The 19,213-nt window shown below is 37.5% G+C and overlaps 1 protein-coding gene across 18 annotated transcripts in view; it reads left to right on the forward strand.

The window, feature by feature from the left end:
• The window catches only part of PLEKHA5 (pleckstrin homology domain containing A5), a 175,227-nt gene that overhangs the window by 84,197 nt on the left and 71,817 nt on the right, over positions 1-19,213 (forward strand). The gene's annotated exons all lie outside the window — the stretch shown is intronic.

Here is a 19,213-nt window from a genome sequence, read left to right on the forward strand (position 1 = left end):
TTATTTGAAAGTATTCATGAAGTAATCTTTGATGTTTATGACTTTAATAGGAAAGATCTCTGTCTGTACTCTGGTCTAAATTTTGGGATTTGTAGAAGACCCCAGCCATCCCTGCAACTGCAGCTCTAGTTTTCACTTTTGCAAAAGTGAGTTTTACATACCACATAATTTATTCGTGCTGATCATCTCCTTTTTGCTTTATACTTTTAAAGTAGAATGTTAGTCCATGTTTTTTTCTTTCCTGTATAGGAATTTGCTTCAGTACCTCTGTTACGATCATTCTTTTCCTTTCTCTGGTGTTCTTCACAGTGCGTATAGCTTTGCATGCTGCACTAGTAGTTTTGTTGCATCCATTTCAGTATCAAAGTACCTGATCATAGCACACAAGGGCTATGTTTTTGCTGATTATTATTTTTTTTCTTTTCGTCCAGTTTCCTAGCTTTTTGTTTCCCAATGGAATTAGGCAAGTGCTTTCTGAGGATCTTAAAAGTCTATTGTGCTTTCAAATACTCCCTGCAAATGGGACAAGGCATCCAGGATAAGAGAAAGGATAGAGGGGCAAATGTTGGGGCAGAAGGGAGGTCAAGGCAGTGAGAAAGGTGGCCTGGCTGAGGGCCACCATGCGGAGTCAAGAACTTCTCGGTTGGATTAGCTGGAGCCTTGTAGAGAGGTGCCCAGTGCTGTGGTGGTCTGTGCTTGTCTTTGCTCTTCCCCTCCAACTTGGGAAGTGTTTTATGAATATTGCTGCAACAAGAAAAAATTTTGCATGTTGAAGGTAAATCAGAAAAGTGTATTTAGATAACATAGCCAGCATCTGTTCTTTTTCACTTTTTCTGACTGTAACGTTTTGTCTAACCCTGTGATATGCTCTTAAAAATCTTTACTCTTAGCTCCTGTTGAAACTTAATCCTGTTGTTAAATGTTTTGTCTTCCACCATCTAGAAGTAGAGATTTTATTGGTAGAAGAGAGTCGGTAGTTTGGAGCTGCAGTAGCATTTCAGAAGTATGTGACATCACTCCAGTATCAGCTTTCTCGGAGGCTAGCAATCCTGACAGCTAAGTTGCTTTTTCTCTGGGTCAGGGTTGTGCAGTACTCATTGGGGAACAGCTTCCAAGAGAAAAGGGTTGTACCTCACATCCTTCTGTGTTTTTTGTTGTTTGCGTGTCAAGCTTTTGGTAAAGAATGAATTTCCCCGGAGATGGGTGAGTAATTCTTATACATTTTAACAGCTGTTTTTCTTTAGACATAAACCATTTCCTCCTTCTTTAGAAAAACATTTTTTTCCCTTTTTTTAAATTCAGCATTCAATAATTCACAATATATGCAAAGTAACACGCAACAGTTACAGCATTCAAGTTAAGATTTTAAATAGAAACCTAATTTTAGGTAGAAATTAAGTGTTTACTGATTTAGTACTTACTGTAACTGTGTATAACTTCCAAGATTTTTATTCAGACATGCTTGTCTACTAGATCACATGTCTAAGAGATTGAATGTAGCAGGAATTTGAGCTTTTTTAATTAGCTTGCAACACTGGATGGGAAGTACTCTCCAAATAGACACTTGCAAGTTATGTTATTGTAAGATACAGCTCATATGGCAATGTTAATAGATTACCATCTTTCAGATGTTATTTTGGGGGTTGTATATGTGTGTAGGGGGGGACCAAATGGAAAACCAGATGCATTTCTAGTCAGTGTATCTGTATGTGTGTCATCTGCCAAGCTGTATATTTATTTCTATATGAATGTCATATATTGAGCTGCATAAAAATTATTTAGAAAAAAAAATAACAAAACACCACAACCCACAAAACTGTGTCTGGTTGTAACTTAAGTTCAGTAAAATAACTGAAATACACTTTAGTTTCCACTTCATGGTATCTGTTTTCTCATTGCAGAAAAAATTATAAAATACACGCCTCCTTTTCTCCCCCGTAGCACTTAAAGGTCTAATTGTAAAAGTGCTGCAATACTATGACATTTGGAAATCTTGGCAGATTCCAATTTTGAAAGGGTTTTTATTTTAATATGCTGATAATCTTCCATATTAAAGCTAGAAAATTACAGCACACCTGTCTACACAGAGATAATTTGCAAGAGAAGCCCAGGGTTTTGCTGTGTCACTTTGGTTCTGGTTTCTTTTGGTGTTTTCTTTAAGGATTACAAGTCTTGATGGATGAATACATGCAAAAATATCTTATTCATCTGTTTGAAGATTCTGGGGAGTAGTGAAACTCATCTTAGTAAAAGTTAGATATTGATTTCCATCAGGAAATCATTTCCAGACTGAATTTAGATGGTCTGAGTCAGAGCTGTAGGTAGCTACATGGATGTAATACGTTAGCTTTCAGAAGCCTGTGCTTAAGATAATTTCATTAATGCATCGACTGACAATTTTTATGATACAGTAGTGTGGTGATGATATATTGCAGATACAGAATTGATATCATATTTATGATTTATGTCATTTGGCAGATTACTATTAGCATAAAAGTTCCTTTATATCTCTGACTCTTCATGTAGGTGGCTGGCTTCCAACCCAGAACTAAAAGCAATGAGCTGTGGGAAATGCTTTTTAAATTCTTTTGTCACGAATAGAACTATTTTCTATGTCATTATAGTTTCCAAAGAAATTTTAATGTTGAATTTAGATAAATTTTAATGTTTCGTTTTAGTGAGATGTTTATAATACCTACTTGGATTATTTTTTTTAAAGCTTGTTAAGTTAAATTTTATTACCAGTTTTATCACTGTTTTTTTAGTGTAAATTGGGCTTAGCCAAAATAGGGTTTTATAGGCAATTATATCAGACTGTCTTCAAAGATGTTTGAAGTGTATTGTGCTTTCTGATATATGTAAACCCTATTGAATGTACTATTAAATGGAAAAGAATAGAGAAGTTATACACAAAAATGTGATGCTGGTGGCATTTTAGGTTAGGAGTTATGTTAGTTGAATGACACAAATGGCTATTTTCCTGTTCTGTTGACTGGAATTTAGGATTGTGCATAAACTTCTAATTCACTGCTTTTCTTTACCAAACAAACCCCATGTAACTATACTTTTAAATTAATCAGGATAAGTTGCTTAAATCCTTGCCAGGCAAAAAAAAAAGGGGGGGGGGGAAGTGGAATGAGAGAGGCCTTTCTGAAGTGTAGGTCTAAAAACACTTATTACATCAGTTAGCTTTATCACATAATTGTTAATATGAAACTTTCTGGGTTTGTTGGTTAACTGAATAGAGCCAGAATTAGTGTGAGTTTGTGTGGTGTTGGCTGGAATTTTCCAGTTAATTTTTCCTACCTATAGGAGGAACGGTCTTGCTCTTAAGTTTCCCATTCTCTTGAAGGATTAGGTTTTTTTTAAAGGAGAAAAGGGTACAGTTTAAATATAAGCAAGTGTTTTTAAACCTTAAAGTATATCTTGATTGAAATGTGGCTACCTAATATAAACTAAAAGAGGAATATATTGATGTATTTAAAGGTATATGTCACCAAGCCAAGTGACTGAAAGAAAATTCTGGCTTTGCTTCTAAATTGAGCTAGTTGTATCAGTCTGCTTACTTTATTGGGAGAGAGGGGGGCAGGAAGGGGGGTTAAATATGTTTCTTCTAGTATTGAAACTCCTATTTGATCTAAATAATATGATCCCTAAAGGAACACAAACGGTGAACATTCAGTGTGATCTGTATTTTCCCTTATCTGGCATTAGAAAAAAATTTCCTTTGTGAAAAGAGTGAAAGCTGTCATTTCTGCCAGAATTTTTCAAAAGCTTGAGGTGTGGTGTTTATTTTGGGGGGTGGAGAGAGGAAGGGGCGAATTTCTGATTTTACCTGAGGAGTGAAATAGTTTAGAGCAATGATCATTGGACAAATTCTTTACCTCAAATATCTTCTGCCTAATGAGGAAAAGTATGAATAACATTCATTGCGAGGTATTACCACTTGTTCACACTTGCTTTTGGTGAAGCTGATGAATTTATTGCTTGGCCTAACATTTTATTTGATTTGCATTGGTCTGTTTTCATCTTCTTGAATGTTCCTTTTTTGCAAAATACTGAAAATGCTTATTTTGTGAAGACCGTGTTTGCTTCTATAAAACACGTACTATGGGATCAAACTTCTAACTTAGCATTAAATCATTAAAAACTTAGCTATGTAGCAATGCCAATCATTTTCAGGGTTGGAACTATCCAAGAAAAAGAGAAAATAAATTTTATCTGAAGCTGATCTACCAATATTTAATTTGGCTTGTACATTTTCTGCTCCTTTAAAACGCATTAAGTAGGTTGAATTGTTTGGTCTGGATGTTTTTGCCTCAGTTATCCACCAGGCAAAGAGCATGAAGAGGGAGGAGACCATGGCAAGCTTTTTTGCTGACTTGTAGTTGGCAGAGCATTTTTCAGACTCCCTGCCTGAGGCAGCCAGGGAACAGGAGCAAATTGAGTGTTAGCATAGCCTGTAGTCGACGAACATCTGGAAACTTCCCAGCCTAAGGGCAGTAACACGGCCCAGCTCCCTACACTCATGCACCGCAGAAGAGTTATTCAAGTGGCATTTAGTTTTCAACATGCAAGAGTTAATTTTGTGCCCATTTTTCATGTGGAATGAGCAATTGTTGGTGAATTGTCCTTCCCCCAACTTCCCCCCCACCCCCCCAACCTTACACTGTTAAAATTCCTGACCTTTGCTTTATGAGACTCAGATGGGATGGAAGGAGAATTAATATTCACAAATAGTAGTTGATTCTACTCAGTGAAGACCTGGGTTGTGGAGTTGCTGTCTTTAAAGTTGGTGTTGCTTTGTGATCTCTCAATTCTTATTGAATGGTCAGTCTTAAACATGATGCAGAAAGGTTTTCAAAAGTTGTGTCTTTAAGTGACATTTTTATTGCAATGTCCACCATTAATGAGTAACATTAGTGTACATACAGCTCTAGACAGTAGCCTGTTTGAGAGGTTTCATTGCTGTGTTGGTCAGAGCAGACTTACACAATAAAAGGAGTTAGAGCTGGTCTGTGATGCCTGTTCTGTGATCTACGCTGTGCCTGAATCTTTAGTGTATACCATGAATCTGGGTTTAAAGCAAACAAACAAGTGAACAATGCTCTCTTCTGCCAGGAGGAACAGGGGTCATTTTAGTGTAACATCTAGGGTTGGTTTTTTTTTTTTGTAACAATGGTAAAGTGTTCAGCTACTATAGACCTTGATGGCCCGAAATATATTTCAAAACTCTCACACTTCATAGCTAAGAGAGGGGGTACACCCATGTAGATGCTGGATACCCATAAAGAGTGCTAGGAAACTGTGGATACAGGAAGAAAATCATTCTGAAGCAATTTAATGTCAGAAGGTACATTATATGTAGAACTGTATTGAGTAGCTGGCGATCTATAAAAATTCTGCATAGCATAGTTACTTTATAGGTCTGGAATATCTCTAAAATTTCTGATTCTGGAAATGTTGCATAAGGTGAGAGATACTGTAAAAATATCTTTTTTTACAAATACTATGTTTTATAGTCTTGAAATGTAGCCTAAAATCTGCTATTCTGATAGAATGTGTAATCCAGAAAGGAAAAAAAAAAAAAAAAAAAGAGGGAAGGAGTTTTCACTTCTGGGTTTCGTATGACAGTTCATTGCCTCACAAATCTCTTCCTTATGTTCGTGTTTTCTAGTGGTAAAAGGAGAAATGAGTAATACTCCATATGGTAAACTGCAGATAATTTATCTTCTTGGGTAGGATTTTACTAGTCCTTTAAAATTCTTTCTAAAGCTAGATTCAACATAAGAAAAAATTAAACAAGTTCCTAAAGAAGCTGATAGAAGATAGTGTTCCTACCCAATACAGAAGGTGGTATTGGATTTTCTTTGTCATTTAAAAATTCCACTGAAATGACTTTGACACTGAGTGTGATGTCTGCCATCCAGGTGTGTGTTTGTCCCTGACCTCTTGCTCTGACACAAATGAAAGAAACTGATTTGTCGTTTTTACATAAAGTGTTTCTCTATGAAATGAAGGATTTTTTTCATTACCATATAGTTACAGTCTTAGAAATATCTAGTGCAGATGAACTGCTCCAATATTAAAAGCATCACTTTTTCCAGCTTGAGGATGTAGTTACACCAATGCAAAGGTCAGCTGTTGTCAAAAAGGCCAGTTCCATCTCCCCTCGCTGTGCTGTGAGCCTGCAGGAAGGTTCTTGCCATGACAAATGATTAATTTTCAGTTGGGTGAACTGGATCACTAGGTGACTGCTTGAGCACTGGTGTGCAGGAGCAAAGGGTGGAGCGGACTTGTCATTTTAGAGCAGCTAGCCTTTTTCTCAAAGCCAGTTGTAAGAGTGTAGCCCCAAGTCCTGGCTTCAAGCAGAAGAGGTGGACCTGTGCACAGAGCATGCCTCCGCAGACGACAGCTGTCTCAGTCTTTCGGGTGGGCAAGGCACATGCAGTTCCAATGCAGCAGCCACGTATGTACCTGCCTTACTGTGGCACTGAAGGCCGAAGCCGTGCTGCTTCTATCCCAGTTGCAGGTTGTGTGCGCTGTATTTTGTATGCAACATCAAAATACTTCAATGTTACAGCTGCCCCTGCCTTACATTAATTTCAGTGGTCTCTGGCAGGTGTGAGTCTGCACGCTTCACATCAGAAAATTCTAGCTGTTGGGATTAAAACTCAAGAAGTTGTCACCAATGCTCCTAGCATTTTGTTACTCAATATGTGAGAGAGCAGCCTACCAGAGTTGGCCAAAGATGGCTTGCGTGTAGGCTTTGAATGGCATGTCACGGCTCCAGCAGCTTGGAGTCTCACAACAGCTTGAAAAAAACACCTGTGAAAGAAAACAGCTCCCAGCTTCTGGCTCTCACGGAGGTATGAATTTAATGTCAGAAAATGCTGGCAAGGTCATCGGAAGCATCACGTTTGTTCAAGAGGAGGTATCGTCCTGCAGTTTTTTCTGCTGCTGCGGTTAACCTATGGTTGTAATTGGAAGAGACAACCTGGTGTGTGTTTTTTCTGAAGGGGTACATGTTGCTGGGTCAGCAATAATTTTAAATAAAAATTAAGTGTTATTTCAGTTGTATGGTGGGATAAGGATATAGTTGTGAGGGTCAGGATGTAAGACTAAGAAGATAAATTATAATATTTTTTGCCGTGTATGTTTCCTGCGTAGCCATCAAATCTGCTGACAGTTCATTTTGTAAATAAACTGTAGTTGTTCTTTGCATTTATGAAAGAAATGGGTAATGCAGAACAATCTGCGTAGGTGTTGAAGCTGAAGATGTGAAAATACAAGGGGAAGCAGCCAAGAAATACTTTTGTCAAATGGATATTTCCAAACATCTAGAGCCGATGGTTTGATTATACGAGACCAACAGGCATCAAAGTGATTGACAGTCTGCAGATAAGCACTGGGTGGTGGATGTAAACTCTTGATCAGATGGGGTGCTAAAATTTCATCTGGCAAGTTGAATAATGATATAGCCTGTCTAAATGACCTTGTTCTTATGGTGCTTATTTTGGCCAATTCATCTTTTAAAATACCTGACTGTATGCATTTAAACACATTCTAAAAAGTACTCTTTTTTTCAATATAGGGCAACCATTTCCTAAAAGAAAATACCTAAAATAGTTCATTTGTATTTATCCATCAGAATTATTATTTTTTTTATTTAAAAGGGCTAAATTGCTTTAATCTATAGAGAAAGAATATTGTAGTTACTCTTAATGTATTCCACTTCCTTACCTAATAATGAGTAAGTGTTGCTGAAGTTGTCATAAATTGTTGCTAGTACTTCTGCAGTCTGTCTGAATTGTAGTGTTCACTTATTTTATATGCAAAACTTAGCATTGAGATGGGGAAAAGTAGCTAAAACGCTACATAAAGGAAATAGTACTTAATGTTGTGTTCGGGTTAACTTGCTTTTTTTTGCTATTTGTATGTATGGATTTTATCATTATGATTTTTAGCGTGAATAATCTTTATGTGGAATTATCCTTTTAACTGCTTTTTCTTTTTTGTATTCTTTTTTTAACTAAGTTGGCAGTTTTGAGATCATTTGGGGGAAGGTGTTGGAATGATATAAAAGATTCTACACGGCTAGGAATCTTGAGTATTAGATGACGACATTTGATAGCACTATCATAATGTTACTAACTTTTTCTGTGTGCATTCTGAACTAACAGAAAGATATTCCAGTATCTGGGGCTCCTGCCAGTTGTGATGATGCCTGTAATAACAGATCAAGATAAAGCAAACCAAAACTGTAGATGAAAGAGAGTTCATTTATTTTTTTTCCTGCATTTTTTGGTATGAACCTGACTAATCACCTGCTGTCTGACCTTGGACGTTTTCCTTTAGACCACTGCCTCTAAATGCTCCCCCCATTCCAGTCTGTGCCTGGTAACAGAGGGAGGGCGCCAGTCTCCAGTTCGTAGCCATAATTTGTCTCTGCCTGTTTCCACGACATATTTCTCAGCCCTTGTTGCATAAAACTGTGGGCTTCCATTGATGATTTTTTTTTTTTTTTGATCGTATGAATCAAAGCAAGGAATTAAGACTGTAGACTAATAGCATTAAACAGCATGGAAGATAGATTTAATGCTTCACAGGGCTGTTTTTGCGAATTGCTGACAGGTATTCTTAGCACCAACAATTAGGCGTAGACCGTCACTTAACTCTGACAATCGAGTTAACCTCGCCGTAGGAGCATAAGAGCCATGGCGCGGCAGATCAGACGGTGGGTCCATCTGGCCTGGCTTTCTCTCCCTGGTAATGACTTGTGCCGATGTTTAAGAGGAAGGTGTGAGAGGAATTAACATATTGTTAATATGAAATGTGATACTTAATATGAAATGTGATACTTAAACCCTTCGGTATTTTTTTGTGGTTAATATTATTATGGCGTTTTTTCTGAAAAGCAGTATTTGCTGAAGTGCTGAGGCCTGCCTAAGTTTTAGAAATACTTGAAGCTAACAAGACAAAGAATAGTAGGGAATGATGAATTTAAAACCAGAGAAACGAGAGGAAATGTGGCTTCTTTGCAGTTACGTCAGTTCTCCAGGGTTCCCACAAGCCTGACTGGCATTCACACCTCTAGATTAAAATGTGTTGTATCTTCTTCAGGATCTCTAATGTGAAATATGAGGAAACGAACATTAAGTTCAAACATGAACATTAAGTATGGATGTTAGAAGAAAACAATATAGATTTTTAAAGGATGGGTGCAGAGAAAATCCTGAGATAATTTCTGATCCGTTTGTGATTTCAGACAAATCCCAAACCAATTTTATTTGTTGCTAATGTTTCAGTATTTTAGAGCCTTCTAAAACAACTTGCTGCTGTTCTTCTAAGGCAAAAATATTGTTATTTTTCTGAAATGATCAGCTCCTGAAGCTGAACCCGAATGGACTCAAAGAAACAAGAGAGCTGCGCAGGGCTGAGCTGTGCCCTCGGACCTCGGAGGTGACAGCTGAGACGTTCAGCGTTCCAGTTCAGTGCCATGCTTTATGCCCCGTGTGTCTCTGTACTTGAACTTTACGTCATAAGCAATGAATATTTTTCATACAGTTTGTACTCTTTTGTCTGAGATGAATGCAGGCCCACACACAGTGTAAGCTTCAATTAATTATCCTCTGGGGTCTGGTGCACATATTTGCATATGCTCTATCAGTGGACCACCAAGATTATTCAATTAAATCCTTACAATGGCTTTAAGAAGGCCAGCGATTAAAGTGTTAGTGGTGACTGTTCATTTATAAAATAATTGTTTTTATAAATTTCAGTGTCTACCCTTATTTTCCTGCAAAATAGGATCTATTGTGAGAAAAGCCTGAAATACAGGATGTGTCTGAATTGGTACCATAATTAAAACTGATGCACAAGTGGATGCACCAGCATTGTGGCTGCTTTTTTCTGTCAAATTGTTTAAAGAAATACTTCTAAGCATTTCCCAGATGATAAAGCATTTACTCTGTAGAAGCTTGCCAGACCATCTTCCTCTCTCAGCAGACTGAGGAAATGTCTAGTTACGACCTAGTATATTCTAATACAAGAGCTTGATAAGCATGGCTTTCTTTTAAAAGTTCTACTGAGTTATTAATAGATTGTTATTTAATAAAAATGGCTGTTTACTAGAGGTGTGATTGTGGAAGTATGCCAATTCCTAAGGCATTGGGAAAGGGATAAAGAAATCACTGAAGTCATTTAGGTATCTGAAGTCAGTGTTATGTTGTTACACTTCAATGTAACCTTGGCTAATATGAAAAAAAAGAGATTTGCTTCATAGGCAGCTAATGCTGTGATTCATATAATCTTTAAAAAAACCCAAACAAACAAAACTAAATCCAAAACAGACCAATCATAAATACTAGCAGATGGGATAAGGGGAAGATATCCCCAGAAATCTGGCAAAGGTAGAAAATTCTTAAGAGAAATAAGGTGTTTAACTACTACTGTTAAAGCATATCAGATTTTGATCCTGATGTGCTTAGCTGGATTTTTGAAGCAATACAGTGTGGTTTCACCAAACGCCTCTTGAAAGTCCGCTGTTGAATTTGAGGTAATAATTTACTGAAATTATATTTTTAACATATACATATTTTTATATATTATTGCATTTGTAACTCAATAAAATTAAGCAACCTTACTTCTGTGCAGTTCTACAGCAGGAGTTTAATTAACAATTGAATTTTGCTATAACTCCTTCAATTATTCTTTAAAGGATGTCGCTGCTATAAGTACCTTGAGACTAAACTAAACAAGATTCTGAGTTATATGATACAGGAGTAAAAAAAAAAAAAAAAAAAAAAAAAACACCAAAAACTAAGCAAGTCATATCTTTTAACAAACCAGCAAGTAGTCTTGAGTGAAGATAATTGACAGGTGAGATCTAAGGAGACCAACAATCGAAGCAAAGTGAAATGTGAGTTTTGAGAGAAAGAGAATCCACAAAATTGGGGTTATTTCAGTAATAGGTAATTGTGTGCTGTTATTCAGGAGTGGAAAGTAGGGAGAGGAAAAAAGCATGACAGTGAAAGCATTGGAATCATTGCACAAAAAGAGTGGAAAGTTGGGAGTTACGTGCACAGTCAATCATTTTGTGGCCCTCTGGTTTGTTAACTGGGAGAGAAGGAGAGGCAGAGACAAGGCTTTTGAGAACTAAATATTGAAAATGGAAGAGTCATGCAACAGATAATGAATGTATATTCATAAGTGTGCTCTTTTGTCTACACCTTAAGCAAAAAAAACCCTGCAACACCCAAACCCCACACAATATGGTGAAAATCTGGGGCAAAACAGATTATTAGTAAGAGAACTATAAATAGGGGGTAACTATAGCAATTTACTAAATACCTAGATTTTGTGAAGGGGAATTGGCTGGCTGTTCTCAAGCACTTGTTCTGTATTTGAGAATGATCCAAACTGGTTGAAAAAACTGAGGTGAGTAAGTGCTTGTAGGATTTATTGTTCTTGTTAGCAAATGCACAGTTGCTTCCGAATGAAACACAAAGTTTTCTATTTTTTTCAGTGTCCTCTGATGACGGAATCCTTTGAGCTCCCTTTTGAACTTGAAGTGGAGAGGGGGCTGGATTGAGTGACAGGACAGTCAAGGTTTTCGTTGCTTGAGAGGTGCAGAGAGGTGACAGTAATGCAGGCTCTTCAAGCCGAATGAAAATTTTGCAGCATGGCCTTCACTTTTTTCAGAGTATGCTAATTGAAGACGTCTTGTCGTCTTGAAACCAAGTGAGCTTGCAGAGAAGTCTGACCCAAGTCAGACTTCAGTTGGAGATGCTTTTAACAGCAAGATTATTTTTTTGCATAGGCCATATATTAACGTATTTAAATATATATATACATATGTAGGTATTTAGCTGCTTAATTTGTCTGCATTCGCTTTTCTTGTAGTTACCTTTAGCAATTCTTTTTCAAAACATAATTATTCAAAACCATGTAAAAGTTGGTAAAAGGAACTGTTACTAGAGTATGTCTCTAGATTTCATACAATGAAATGGAAGCACAAGTCAAAATTGCCTTTTGAGTTCATACTTCTAACACTTGCTCAAGAGCACATTTCACTTACGCTTCTGACACTGTAATAAATTTACGAAGGCCAAGGCTTGCAGAAGTGAGCTTAGTGATACATGTTGGAGATAATTTTCTGTCTAGTGAGCTTTAAAAACATTTAAAGTTGTTATGCAGCTGTCAAAGCATTTGCTAAAAGTTTTTACTGAAATTGGTGCTTAGCGTTGCGGAGGGTGACTAAGACAACTGAATTCTCTCTAATTTACTTGGTGTGATGAATTGCTCCAGGCAGTTTGGTGCAACTGTGATTGTGCTGTTACGCAGCCTTAAGTGCATTTGTTCCTTCTAAGTTCAAGTCAGGTTTGTTTCCGGTTCTGAAAACCTTTTAACATCATATGTGTAAGAAAATATCAATTAATTGGTCCTAATTAACTCATTTTAGTGAAACGCAGCAAGTTTATTAGTCTGATAATCTGAGTGGTCTAGCTTCAGCAGCAGAGAGCTTGTTCTTATCAGAACAGCTGCTGACTGTGGCTTTTTGATGCCCACTCCACAAGTTAGTTTTTACTTTTTCCATCCTCTCTAGGAGAGGCTGCAGCATCCCTCCAGCGTCAGGGAAGCGAGCTTTTGGGCAGCAATCGCTGATCAGGCATCTGATGTCACTCTTCAATAGGAAGAGGCAGTAGCAGCCAGATGGGAGCATCCAGTGCTGCTTCTGGTCCACAAGCCACCTGGCTGAACCATGCTACTCCAAATCCCATTTTTCTTTAGGAAACAGATTGTGGGTTTTCACTTCAGAATTGTTACATTACTCTAGTTCTTGGAAGCTTTCCACGTAGTTAACCATTAAGGGATGAGGCTTGGATTTCAGCTGTGAAATACGAGGCTTACAGATTCAAACACCCACCTAACTGTTTTCTCAAGCTTATCTCAAACAGCAAACAGTGTATTAGTCATTTCTACTACAGACTAATACTTACAGAATTGAAAAATTTCTTCATCTGCCGTGCTATTATCAAGGGACTATCAAGGGTCTATATTAGAAACTATGCTCAGGGATTAAAATGTATGTAGTGAAATGTTATATAAATTGATGACGCATGGCAAGTACATCTCACAAATTGCCGCACTTCTGTTCAAAGGCGTGTGGCTTTTGTGGCCTTTACCAAGCCTCAGTGTCTTATAAATTCCCAAATATTTTATCTACAGAGTAAAAGACACCCTCCCGCAAAGTTTTGGGAAAAATGAATACACTTTATTTTTCTGAAAAATGCAGTGCTTGATTGGAAAGAACAGTTACTTATTAAAAGCTTCTCAATCTGCAATACAGTATATGCTATTTTATGAAGTATTTAATCCTAGCATTTTGAAAGAGTTTTTAATATTTGCACCTAATTACATAAACTTGCAGTTTTACATTGCAAGTATGTCATGAGAACATGTTAATCATATCTGTTCAAGCGAGAAAATGCTTTGTTTTTACATAAATGTTTTCGTTGGAATATAAATCTGGTTTTAGAATGGTCCCATTGAAAGAAAGGTTTACAGTTTCAGGAGAGTATGTATTATCAATAATAAATGAAAAGCTGGAGTACAGTCAGTTGTATAGAAATTTCCAGGTGTTTTTCCATTACAGCAGCAGCAAGGATACCAAAACTCGCATAACTAACTAAAGAGGGCTTAAAAGGGAAGTCTACAGAATTGACATGTTGCCTGAAAAAATAGACTCATAGTAGACCCAAAAAATGATGTCTGCAGCAACTATAGTTTAGGTGTTGCATTGTCTGCCAAGAAAACCAGTAGAATTTTGTTACGCACCTTCCAAGCGTGTGCGCACACAAAGGATTATAAACACTTTGCTCTTAGCAGCATGTGTGATGTTATACAGGTCTGTCAGAGCTTTGCTTTGAAACTTGCTGTCTCTTTACACCCTCTTTTGTTCAGACTCCCTGATGTTAAGTTGCCATACTCATATGTTTTCCAGTGGAGCCGTGCAGCCTGGTTTCCAAAGTTGTTGTTTAAAAAGCTTAATTGAAAAAAGGCTTGTAATTGTAGGGTATGATAGGGCTGACAAAAAAGTGCTTGCATGTGCTATTTTCCGTACAGTGTGGCATTGCAGATTTAGTAAAATAGAAGAGTTGGTATAGCCACAGACCACATCCTTGCTAACAGTTGTGTAGAGACTGCATTTACTTAAATTTTTTCCAAATTCAGACAACTTCTTGTTAGATAACTGTAAGTTACTGCATTTATTTCAATTAGAGATGAGACAGTCTTATGCTAGAAAACAAGCACACAAGGTAAAAAATGCTGATGTGATTTTTTTGTTTTATTTTTTTTTTCCCCTGGTTCAGGAATGAAATGCTTCACAGAAGCAGAGTAAATCTGGCCTAGACTCGCCTTATGTTTGTCTCTAGTTGAAACTTATCTATAAATGTCAGTGCAAAGATTTAACATTAATGTAGAGAAGAAAACTTTATTGCTCTGGTAATTTTTGCCTTCTTACCTTATCTGTAATCTTTTAAAATATTTTTGTCATGAAGCATGTATGAAAAATGTATAAAACTGTTTCTTATGTGAAATATCCCTATGTACTCTGAGTAAACATGTGACACAGGGATTGCATGTTTGCAGAGTAGAAATTAGATTGTCAGACTGTGAATCTTATCTAAGATGTAGAATAAATGTTAGGAGGCAGATACTTGGTGTAGCATTCTTCTGAAATGTGTTCTTCAGTGTTGACTTGTCAAAAGGAACAGTCTTTCTAAATTGAAGATAAAGAGGCATGTTGAAAGTTGTGTCCTGGTTTATGATTTTGTTTGTATTCTTTCAGCGCAGTAGAACTCAGCCTTTGCTTTGATGGTCACGATGAGAATGAGCAAATGAGGCCTTAGCATTTGGGAACACATAAATAAAGTCTACAAAGAGAGGGCATGAGAGAAGCTTTGAAGTGGCATCTAGTTTTAATTTTAGTGGGAGCAAAGCAGATGTGCCTTTGGGAGTTCTGGCCCGGCTCATTTTTTTTGGGAGGAAAGGGAACTCAACCAAATCATACAATGGAGAGACCCCAAACCAACTGTCCCCACCCTACTACTTTGATCTTCTGTGCCGCTTCTGAGTAAACTGCTCTGTTCCAGAGGAAAGATGGTCAAACCCTTAATTTTTAATTGTGTGCATCCTCCTGTACAACTGGATTACATTTCTCTCTTTGTTTCCATTTCAACTGGTGTTATCTGAATTTATTCCCTATACAAAAAAATCCTGGTACTGTTAAAGATTATAGCCATTTCAAAATGGCAAAACTTGATGGAATTTTGATTTTGCTAATTTTGCAGTGGTGTGTGTTAGAACAAAATACTGGTACACGGCACTTTTGGGTCAGCAGTCCTGTAAAACACAAGATAAAATTAAAATAAACAAACAATCCTGCTTGTGCAGGACTTCTGTTGGCAAGTGCTGCTCCTGGAATTATGCATTCTGTTGCTATTTACAAATAGAATAATATGTTTGAACGACATATTTGAGGGCTTTTTTTACTAGTCCTTGGATCATATTTGGCCATCAAAATGATTGCTGTTGACTGTACATTTAGTGAGTAGATTAAAACTACACAACAAGGCTTTTTGAACGTGTCTAGCATTGGTGAAAATAAGTAAAATAATCCTGTCTTCTAAAAAGATTAAGGGTCTCCGGGGATGGAAAGGAGAAAGAGAGAGGATAAGAAGGCAAATAACATGAGTCAGATTCAAGGTTGCTGTCAACTTCTAACCTGAACAGGATAAATCCTTTTGCTCTGAGGGCTTGTCCATGCTAAATGACGCCAAAGCTTGCAGTGTTCAGAGGAAAGGATTGGGAAGTTGTTTAAATATTCTGGAGGAATATGGTGCTGTTAAGTTGGTATCAGTTGTCTTGCACTGAGGTGGCTAAAAATGGAACTTGTCCCTGCGTGAACTGTTTTGGTGTGGTTAGGGTTTTGTTTTATGGGTTGTTTTTTTGTTGTTTATTTACTGCTGGCTTGTTTTGGTTTGGTTTTGATCCTTTTATAGCAGGACATTGTCCCAGGCCACTACTGGAATCAAGAACAGAATATTATCTTGATACTTGCAAGAACTATGTTTTATTTTGCATTGAAATGCTGCTCTCTCATGTCATCTTAGTCAGCTGTGCCTGTTTCTGGAGCTCAACACATCCCAGTGGCAAATATTAATGAGGAATAGTTCATACCACATACCGAATTTGGAGAGTATGCTCATGAATCCTAATAAAATACACAGGTATTTTTTTGCTCTTTGGCTCTAGTGTTTAGGATGCCATTTAATACAACCTAACTATGGATGCTAAAATAGTAAGGGTCAGTTATATCCTTCAGTGTAAGTGCAACAGTGTGTGCACAGTTACCCTGTGCTCTCAAAACATGTTGATATGAAAAATTGATTGGAGAGAGAAGGAAGAGTGTTGTTTCCATATGCCTCTTGGAGGCTGTATCTCTGTATAAGCAAAAAGTTAACACACTGGCTTCTAGCTGCCTGTGTCAGTGTGAATCACTTTTTACCACATAATAAAAGTACAGACACATAAATATGCAGAGTTGAAACTCTGAGTTACACACTGGAGTTTGTATAAAATTGAAATTAGAGTTCTCAGTAAAAAAAACCCTATTTTTGCTTTATTTCCCCTGAGATTTATTGATATGTATTATTCTAGTGTAATAACTGAAATGCTAAGCGTGTGTGTGGACCTGGAAATTCGTGGATAACTGAACAACTGTCTAAATCAGATGTTGAAGATTGTGAATATCAAATGGTAGCTTGGTTTTAATGAAGCTGTCTGTAGTGTGCAAGATCGAGTTTAAAACAAATGCCTTAACCTGGTGTTACGTGGGAGGGTTGTGACAATAATTAATTAGCAAGCTACTCTACACCTTATGCAAGTATTTTGAGGAGTCTTGTCAAAATATCAGCTAAGTTAATGCCAAAAATGCAATAATTCAGATGAGTAATGAAAAAGTTTTCAGATGGAAGTATTTAAAATCTATTCATCCAGTTAGACATATTCGCAGTTGTCACACTTCTTGGTTGTAGAAGCTGAATTTCCAGTGTTCGCTCATAAGATTTCACTTGTGACTAAGCTGAAGAAAGAGAAAAGATCATTCTTCGTTTGCCTCGCCTTTTTAGAAGGAAGTGACTATAAAGGTCTCTCAAATGTTAATAAGAAAGTATTGTGTATCCCACAGGAGAGTGTTTCATGTCTACAATATGTTTTTGCCTTTTTTATGGAACATCAGCTACACCTCTGTACATCTTAACATCAGTGTGAGTGGAAAGGAAAACTGTCCAAAACCATTTTTGATATTTTTGGAATACAGACTTGATGCATGACTCAAGCCTGAAACAAAATGTTCTTGAACAGGTTTGTGTCAGTGCTTCCTCTTCTCTTTCTCCTCTTCTCTTCCCTGTTCCTGCTTTCCCTCCTGGGTTTGCGTGACCGCCCCTTGACGATTGAGTGTGGCCACCTCCGCTGTCAGTGTGAGCCGGGTGCACTCACACGAAAAACATGGGATGCGTCTCCTCTGTAGCGGTCCTGAGTGTTGATGGTTCTTGAGAAGAAGTCCTGATCCATTTATTTCGACAATTCTGGATGTGAGCTGGTAGCCAGCTGTCAAGGTTTAACATGAACGAGATGGCAGCATTTTGGCAAAGCTTGCGGAGTGCCAGCTCATCTCCGTGATCTTTATTTTTTTTTTTCAGTTTGGCGTGAGAGTTTCTGAAATGTCGGTGGGAACAAAAAGAAAGTTTTTGGAAGCGAAGAAAAAGAGGAATCACAAAAAACCCCTCAGGGTGTTTCGACCTTTAATTCTCTTCGATCTGGGCCATTTTCACTTGAAGGGCATCGTAGGATTGTGGCAATTAGGAATGGCACAGGCTACTCAGGTTGTCTCTTTTCTATCCCCTCGTTGTAATGGATGCATTTCTGCAACAGAAGCTTCTTCAGAAGCTAAACTGAGAATTCTGCTGAATTTAGTGTGAAGATAATGTACCAGCGTTTGCTAGCTCATGAGTTAAGCTCCATAACATGCCTACCCATTTAGGTATTAGTAGGTTTTTAGAAACCAAGTAATGAAAATGCAAAGAATTGTGCTGTCTTTCTAAACTCGTGCTTTGGGTTTATGCAGATTTATCGAGCTATCCATTGACCATGAAAATAGTGTAAATATTTTATTAGGCTTTTGTTTGGAGGTAACTTTTAATCAATAATGCATCATAATTGCAAAATGTTATGATCCAAAGGAATTTTCAAGAAACCTGGGGAACATTAAGAGAGTCTTGTTAAGTTACTCTTGTTTTAAGAAACGGGAGGGGTAGAGAGTATAACATTTGCAAGATGAACTGTGCTACACAGTTTTGAAAGCTAAGAAGGTTAAATAAATTTGCAATAAAAGAAGTAGGTGTTCAGTATAAAGTGCCATTCAAAACTTTTGTTGTTCTGCACCTCTTGCAACTTAAAGCGCGTTTTTTGTGTGTGTCCAGGTTTGTTCTCTGTCCAAGAGTATTTTTCAGGGCTGAACTTATGATAAGAAAGGCATAGTATTATATAAGATACCTTACATGAAAAAGATTGTCATCACATATTCTTTGCAAAAGTAAACACTATCAAATGGAATTATTTTCTTCATGATTTACAGTGCTGATTTCAGATACTGGGTTTTTTTTGCATTCTATACTTCTTTGGTTATAAATATTAAAGCGTTAAAAACAAGAGGTGAGTTTGTTTTGAAGCACGTGGCTTATATCCAAACAAAGCATCTCCATTATATACTCATTGCCTTTTCTTAGTCTTATTCCTGCTTGTGTGTTTTTTAATTGCTGAACCAGGTTTAAATTTCGTCACTGCAGCTTTCCTGCTCTCTTTCCTATGTGTCGGGGCCAGAGAGTTCAGAGGGGATGACTGCGCTTCAGCCACCGTCGCCTCTCGTGGTTGCACAGTCTTGCTGCTGTGCCAGCTCCACGCCTTTGGGTGTGAGACCCTGCTGCTTGCATGGAAGCTGGGGGTAGAGAAGCCCTGGTCTTGTGCAGGGACGAGATATAACCGTCAGCTGACGGACGTATCTGGTAGACAGTAAAGGCACCTCCGCCTCTTCTCTTCCTTCCCCTCTAGGGCTGGAGGGCTCAAGTCAAACCATTTCCTTCTTGAG

Source organism: Larus michahellis, chromosome 1 (assembly GCF_964199755.1).
Source record: "Larus michahellis chromosome 1, bLarMic1.1, whole genome shotgun sequence".
NCBI classification, from domain to species: Eukaryota; Metazoa; Chordata; class Aves; order Charadriiformes; family Laridae; genus Larus; species Larus michahellis.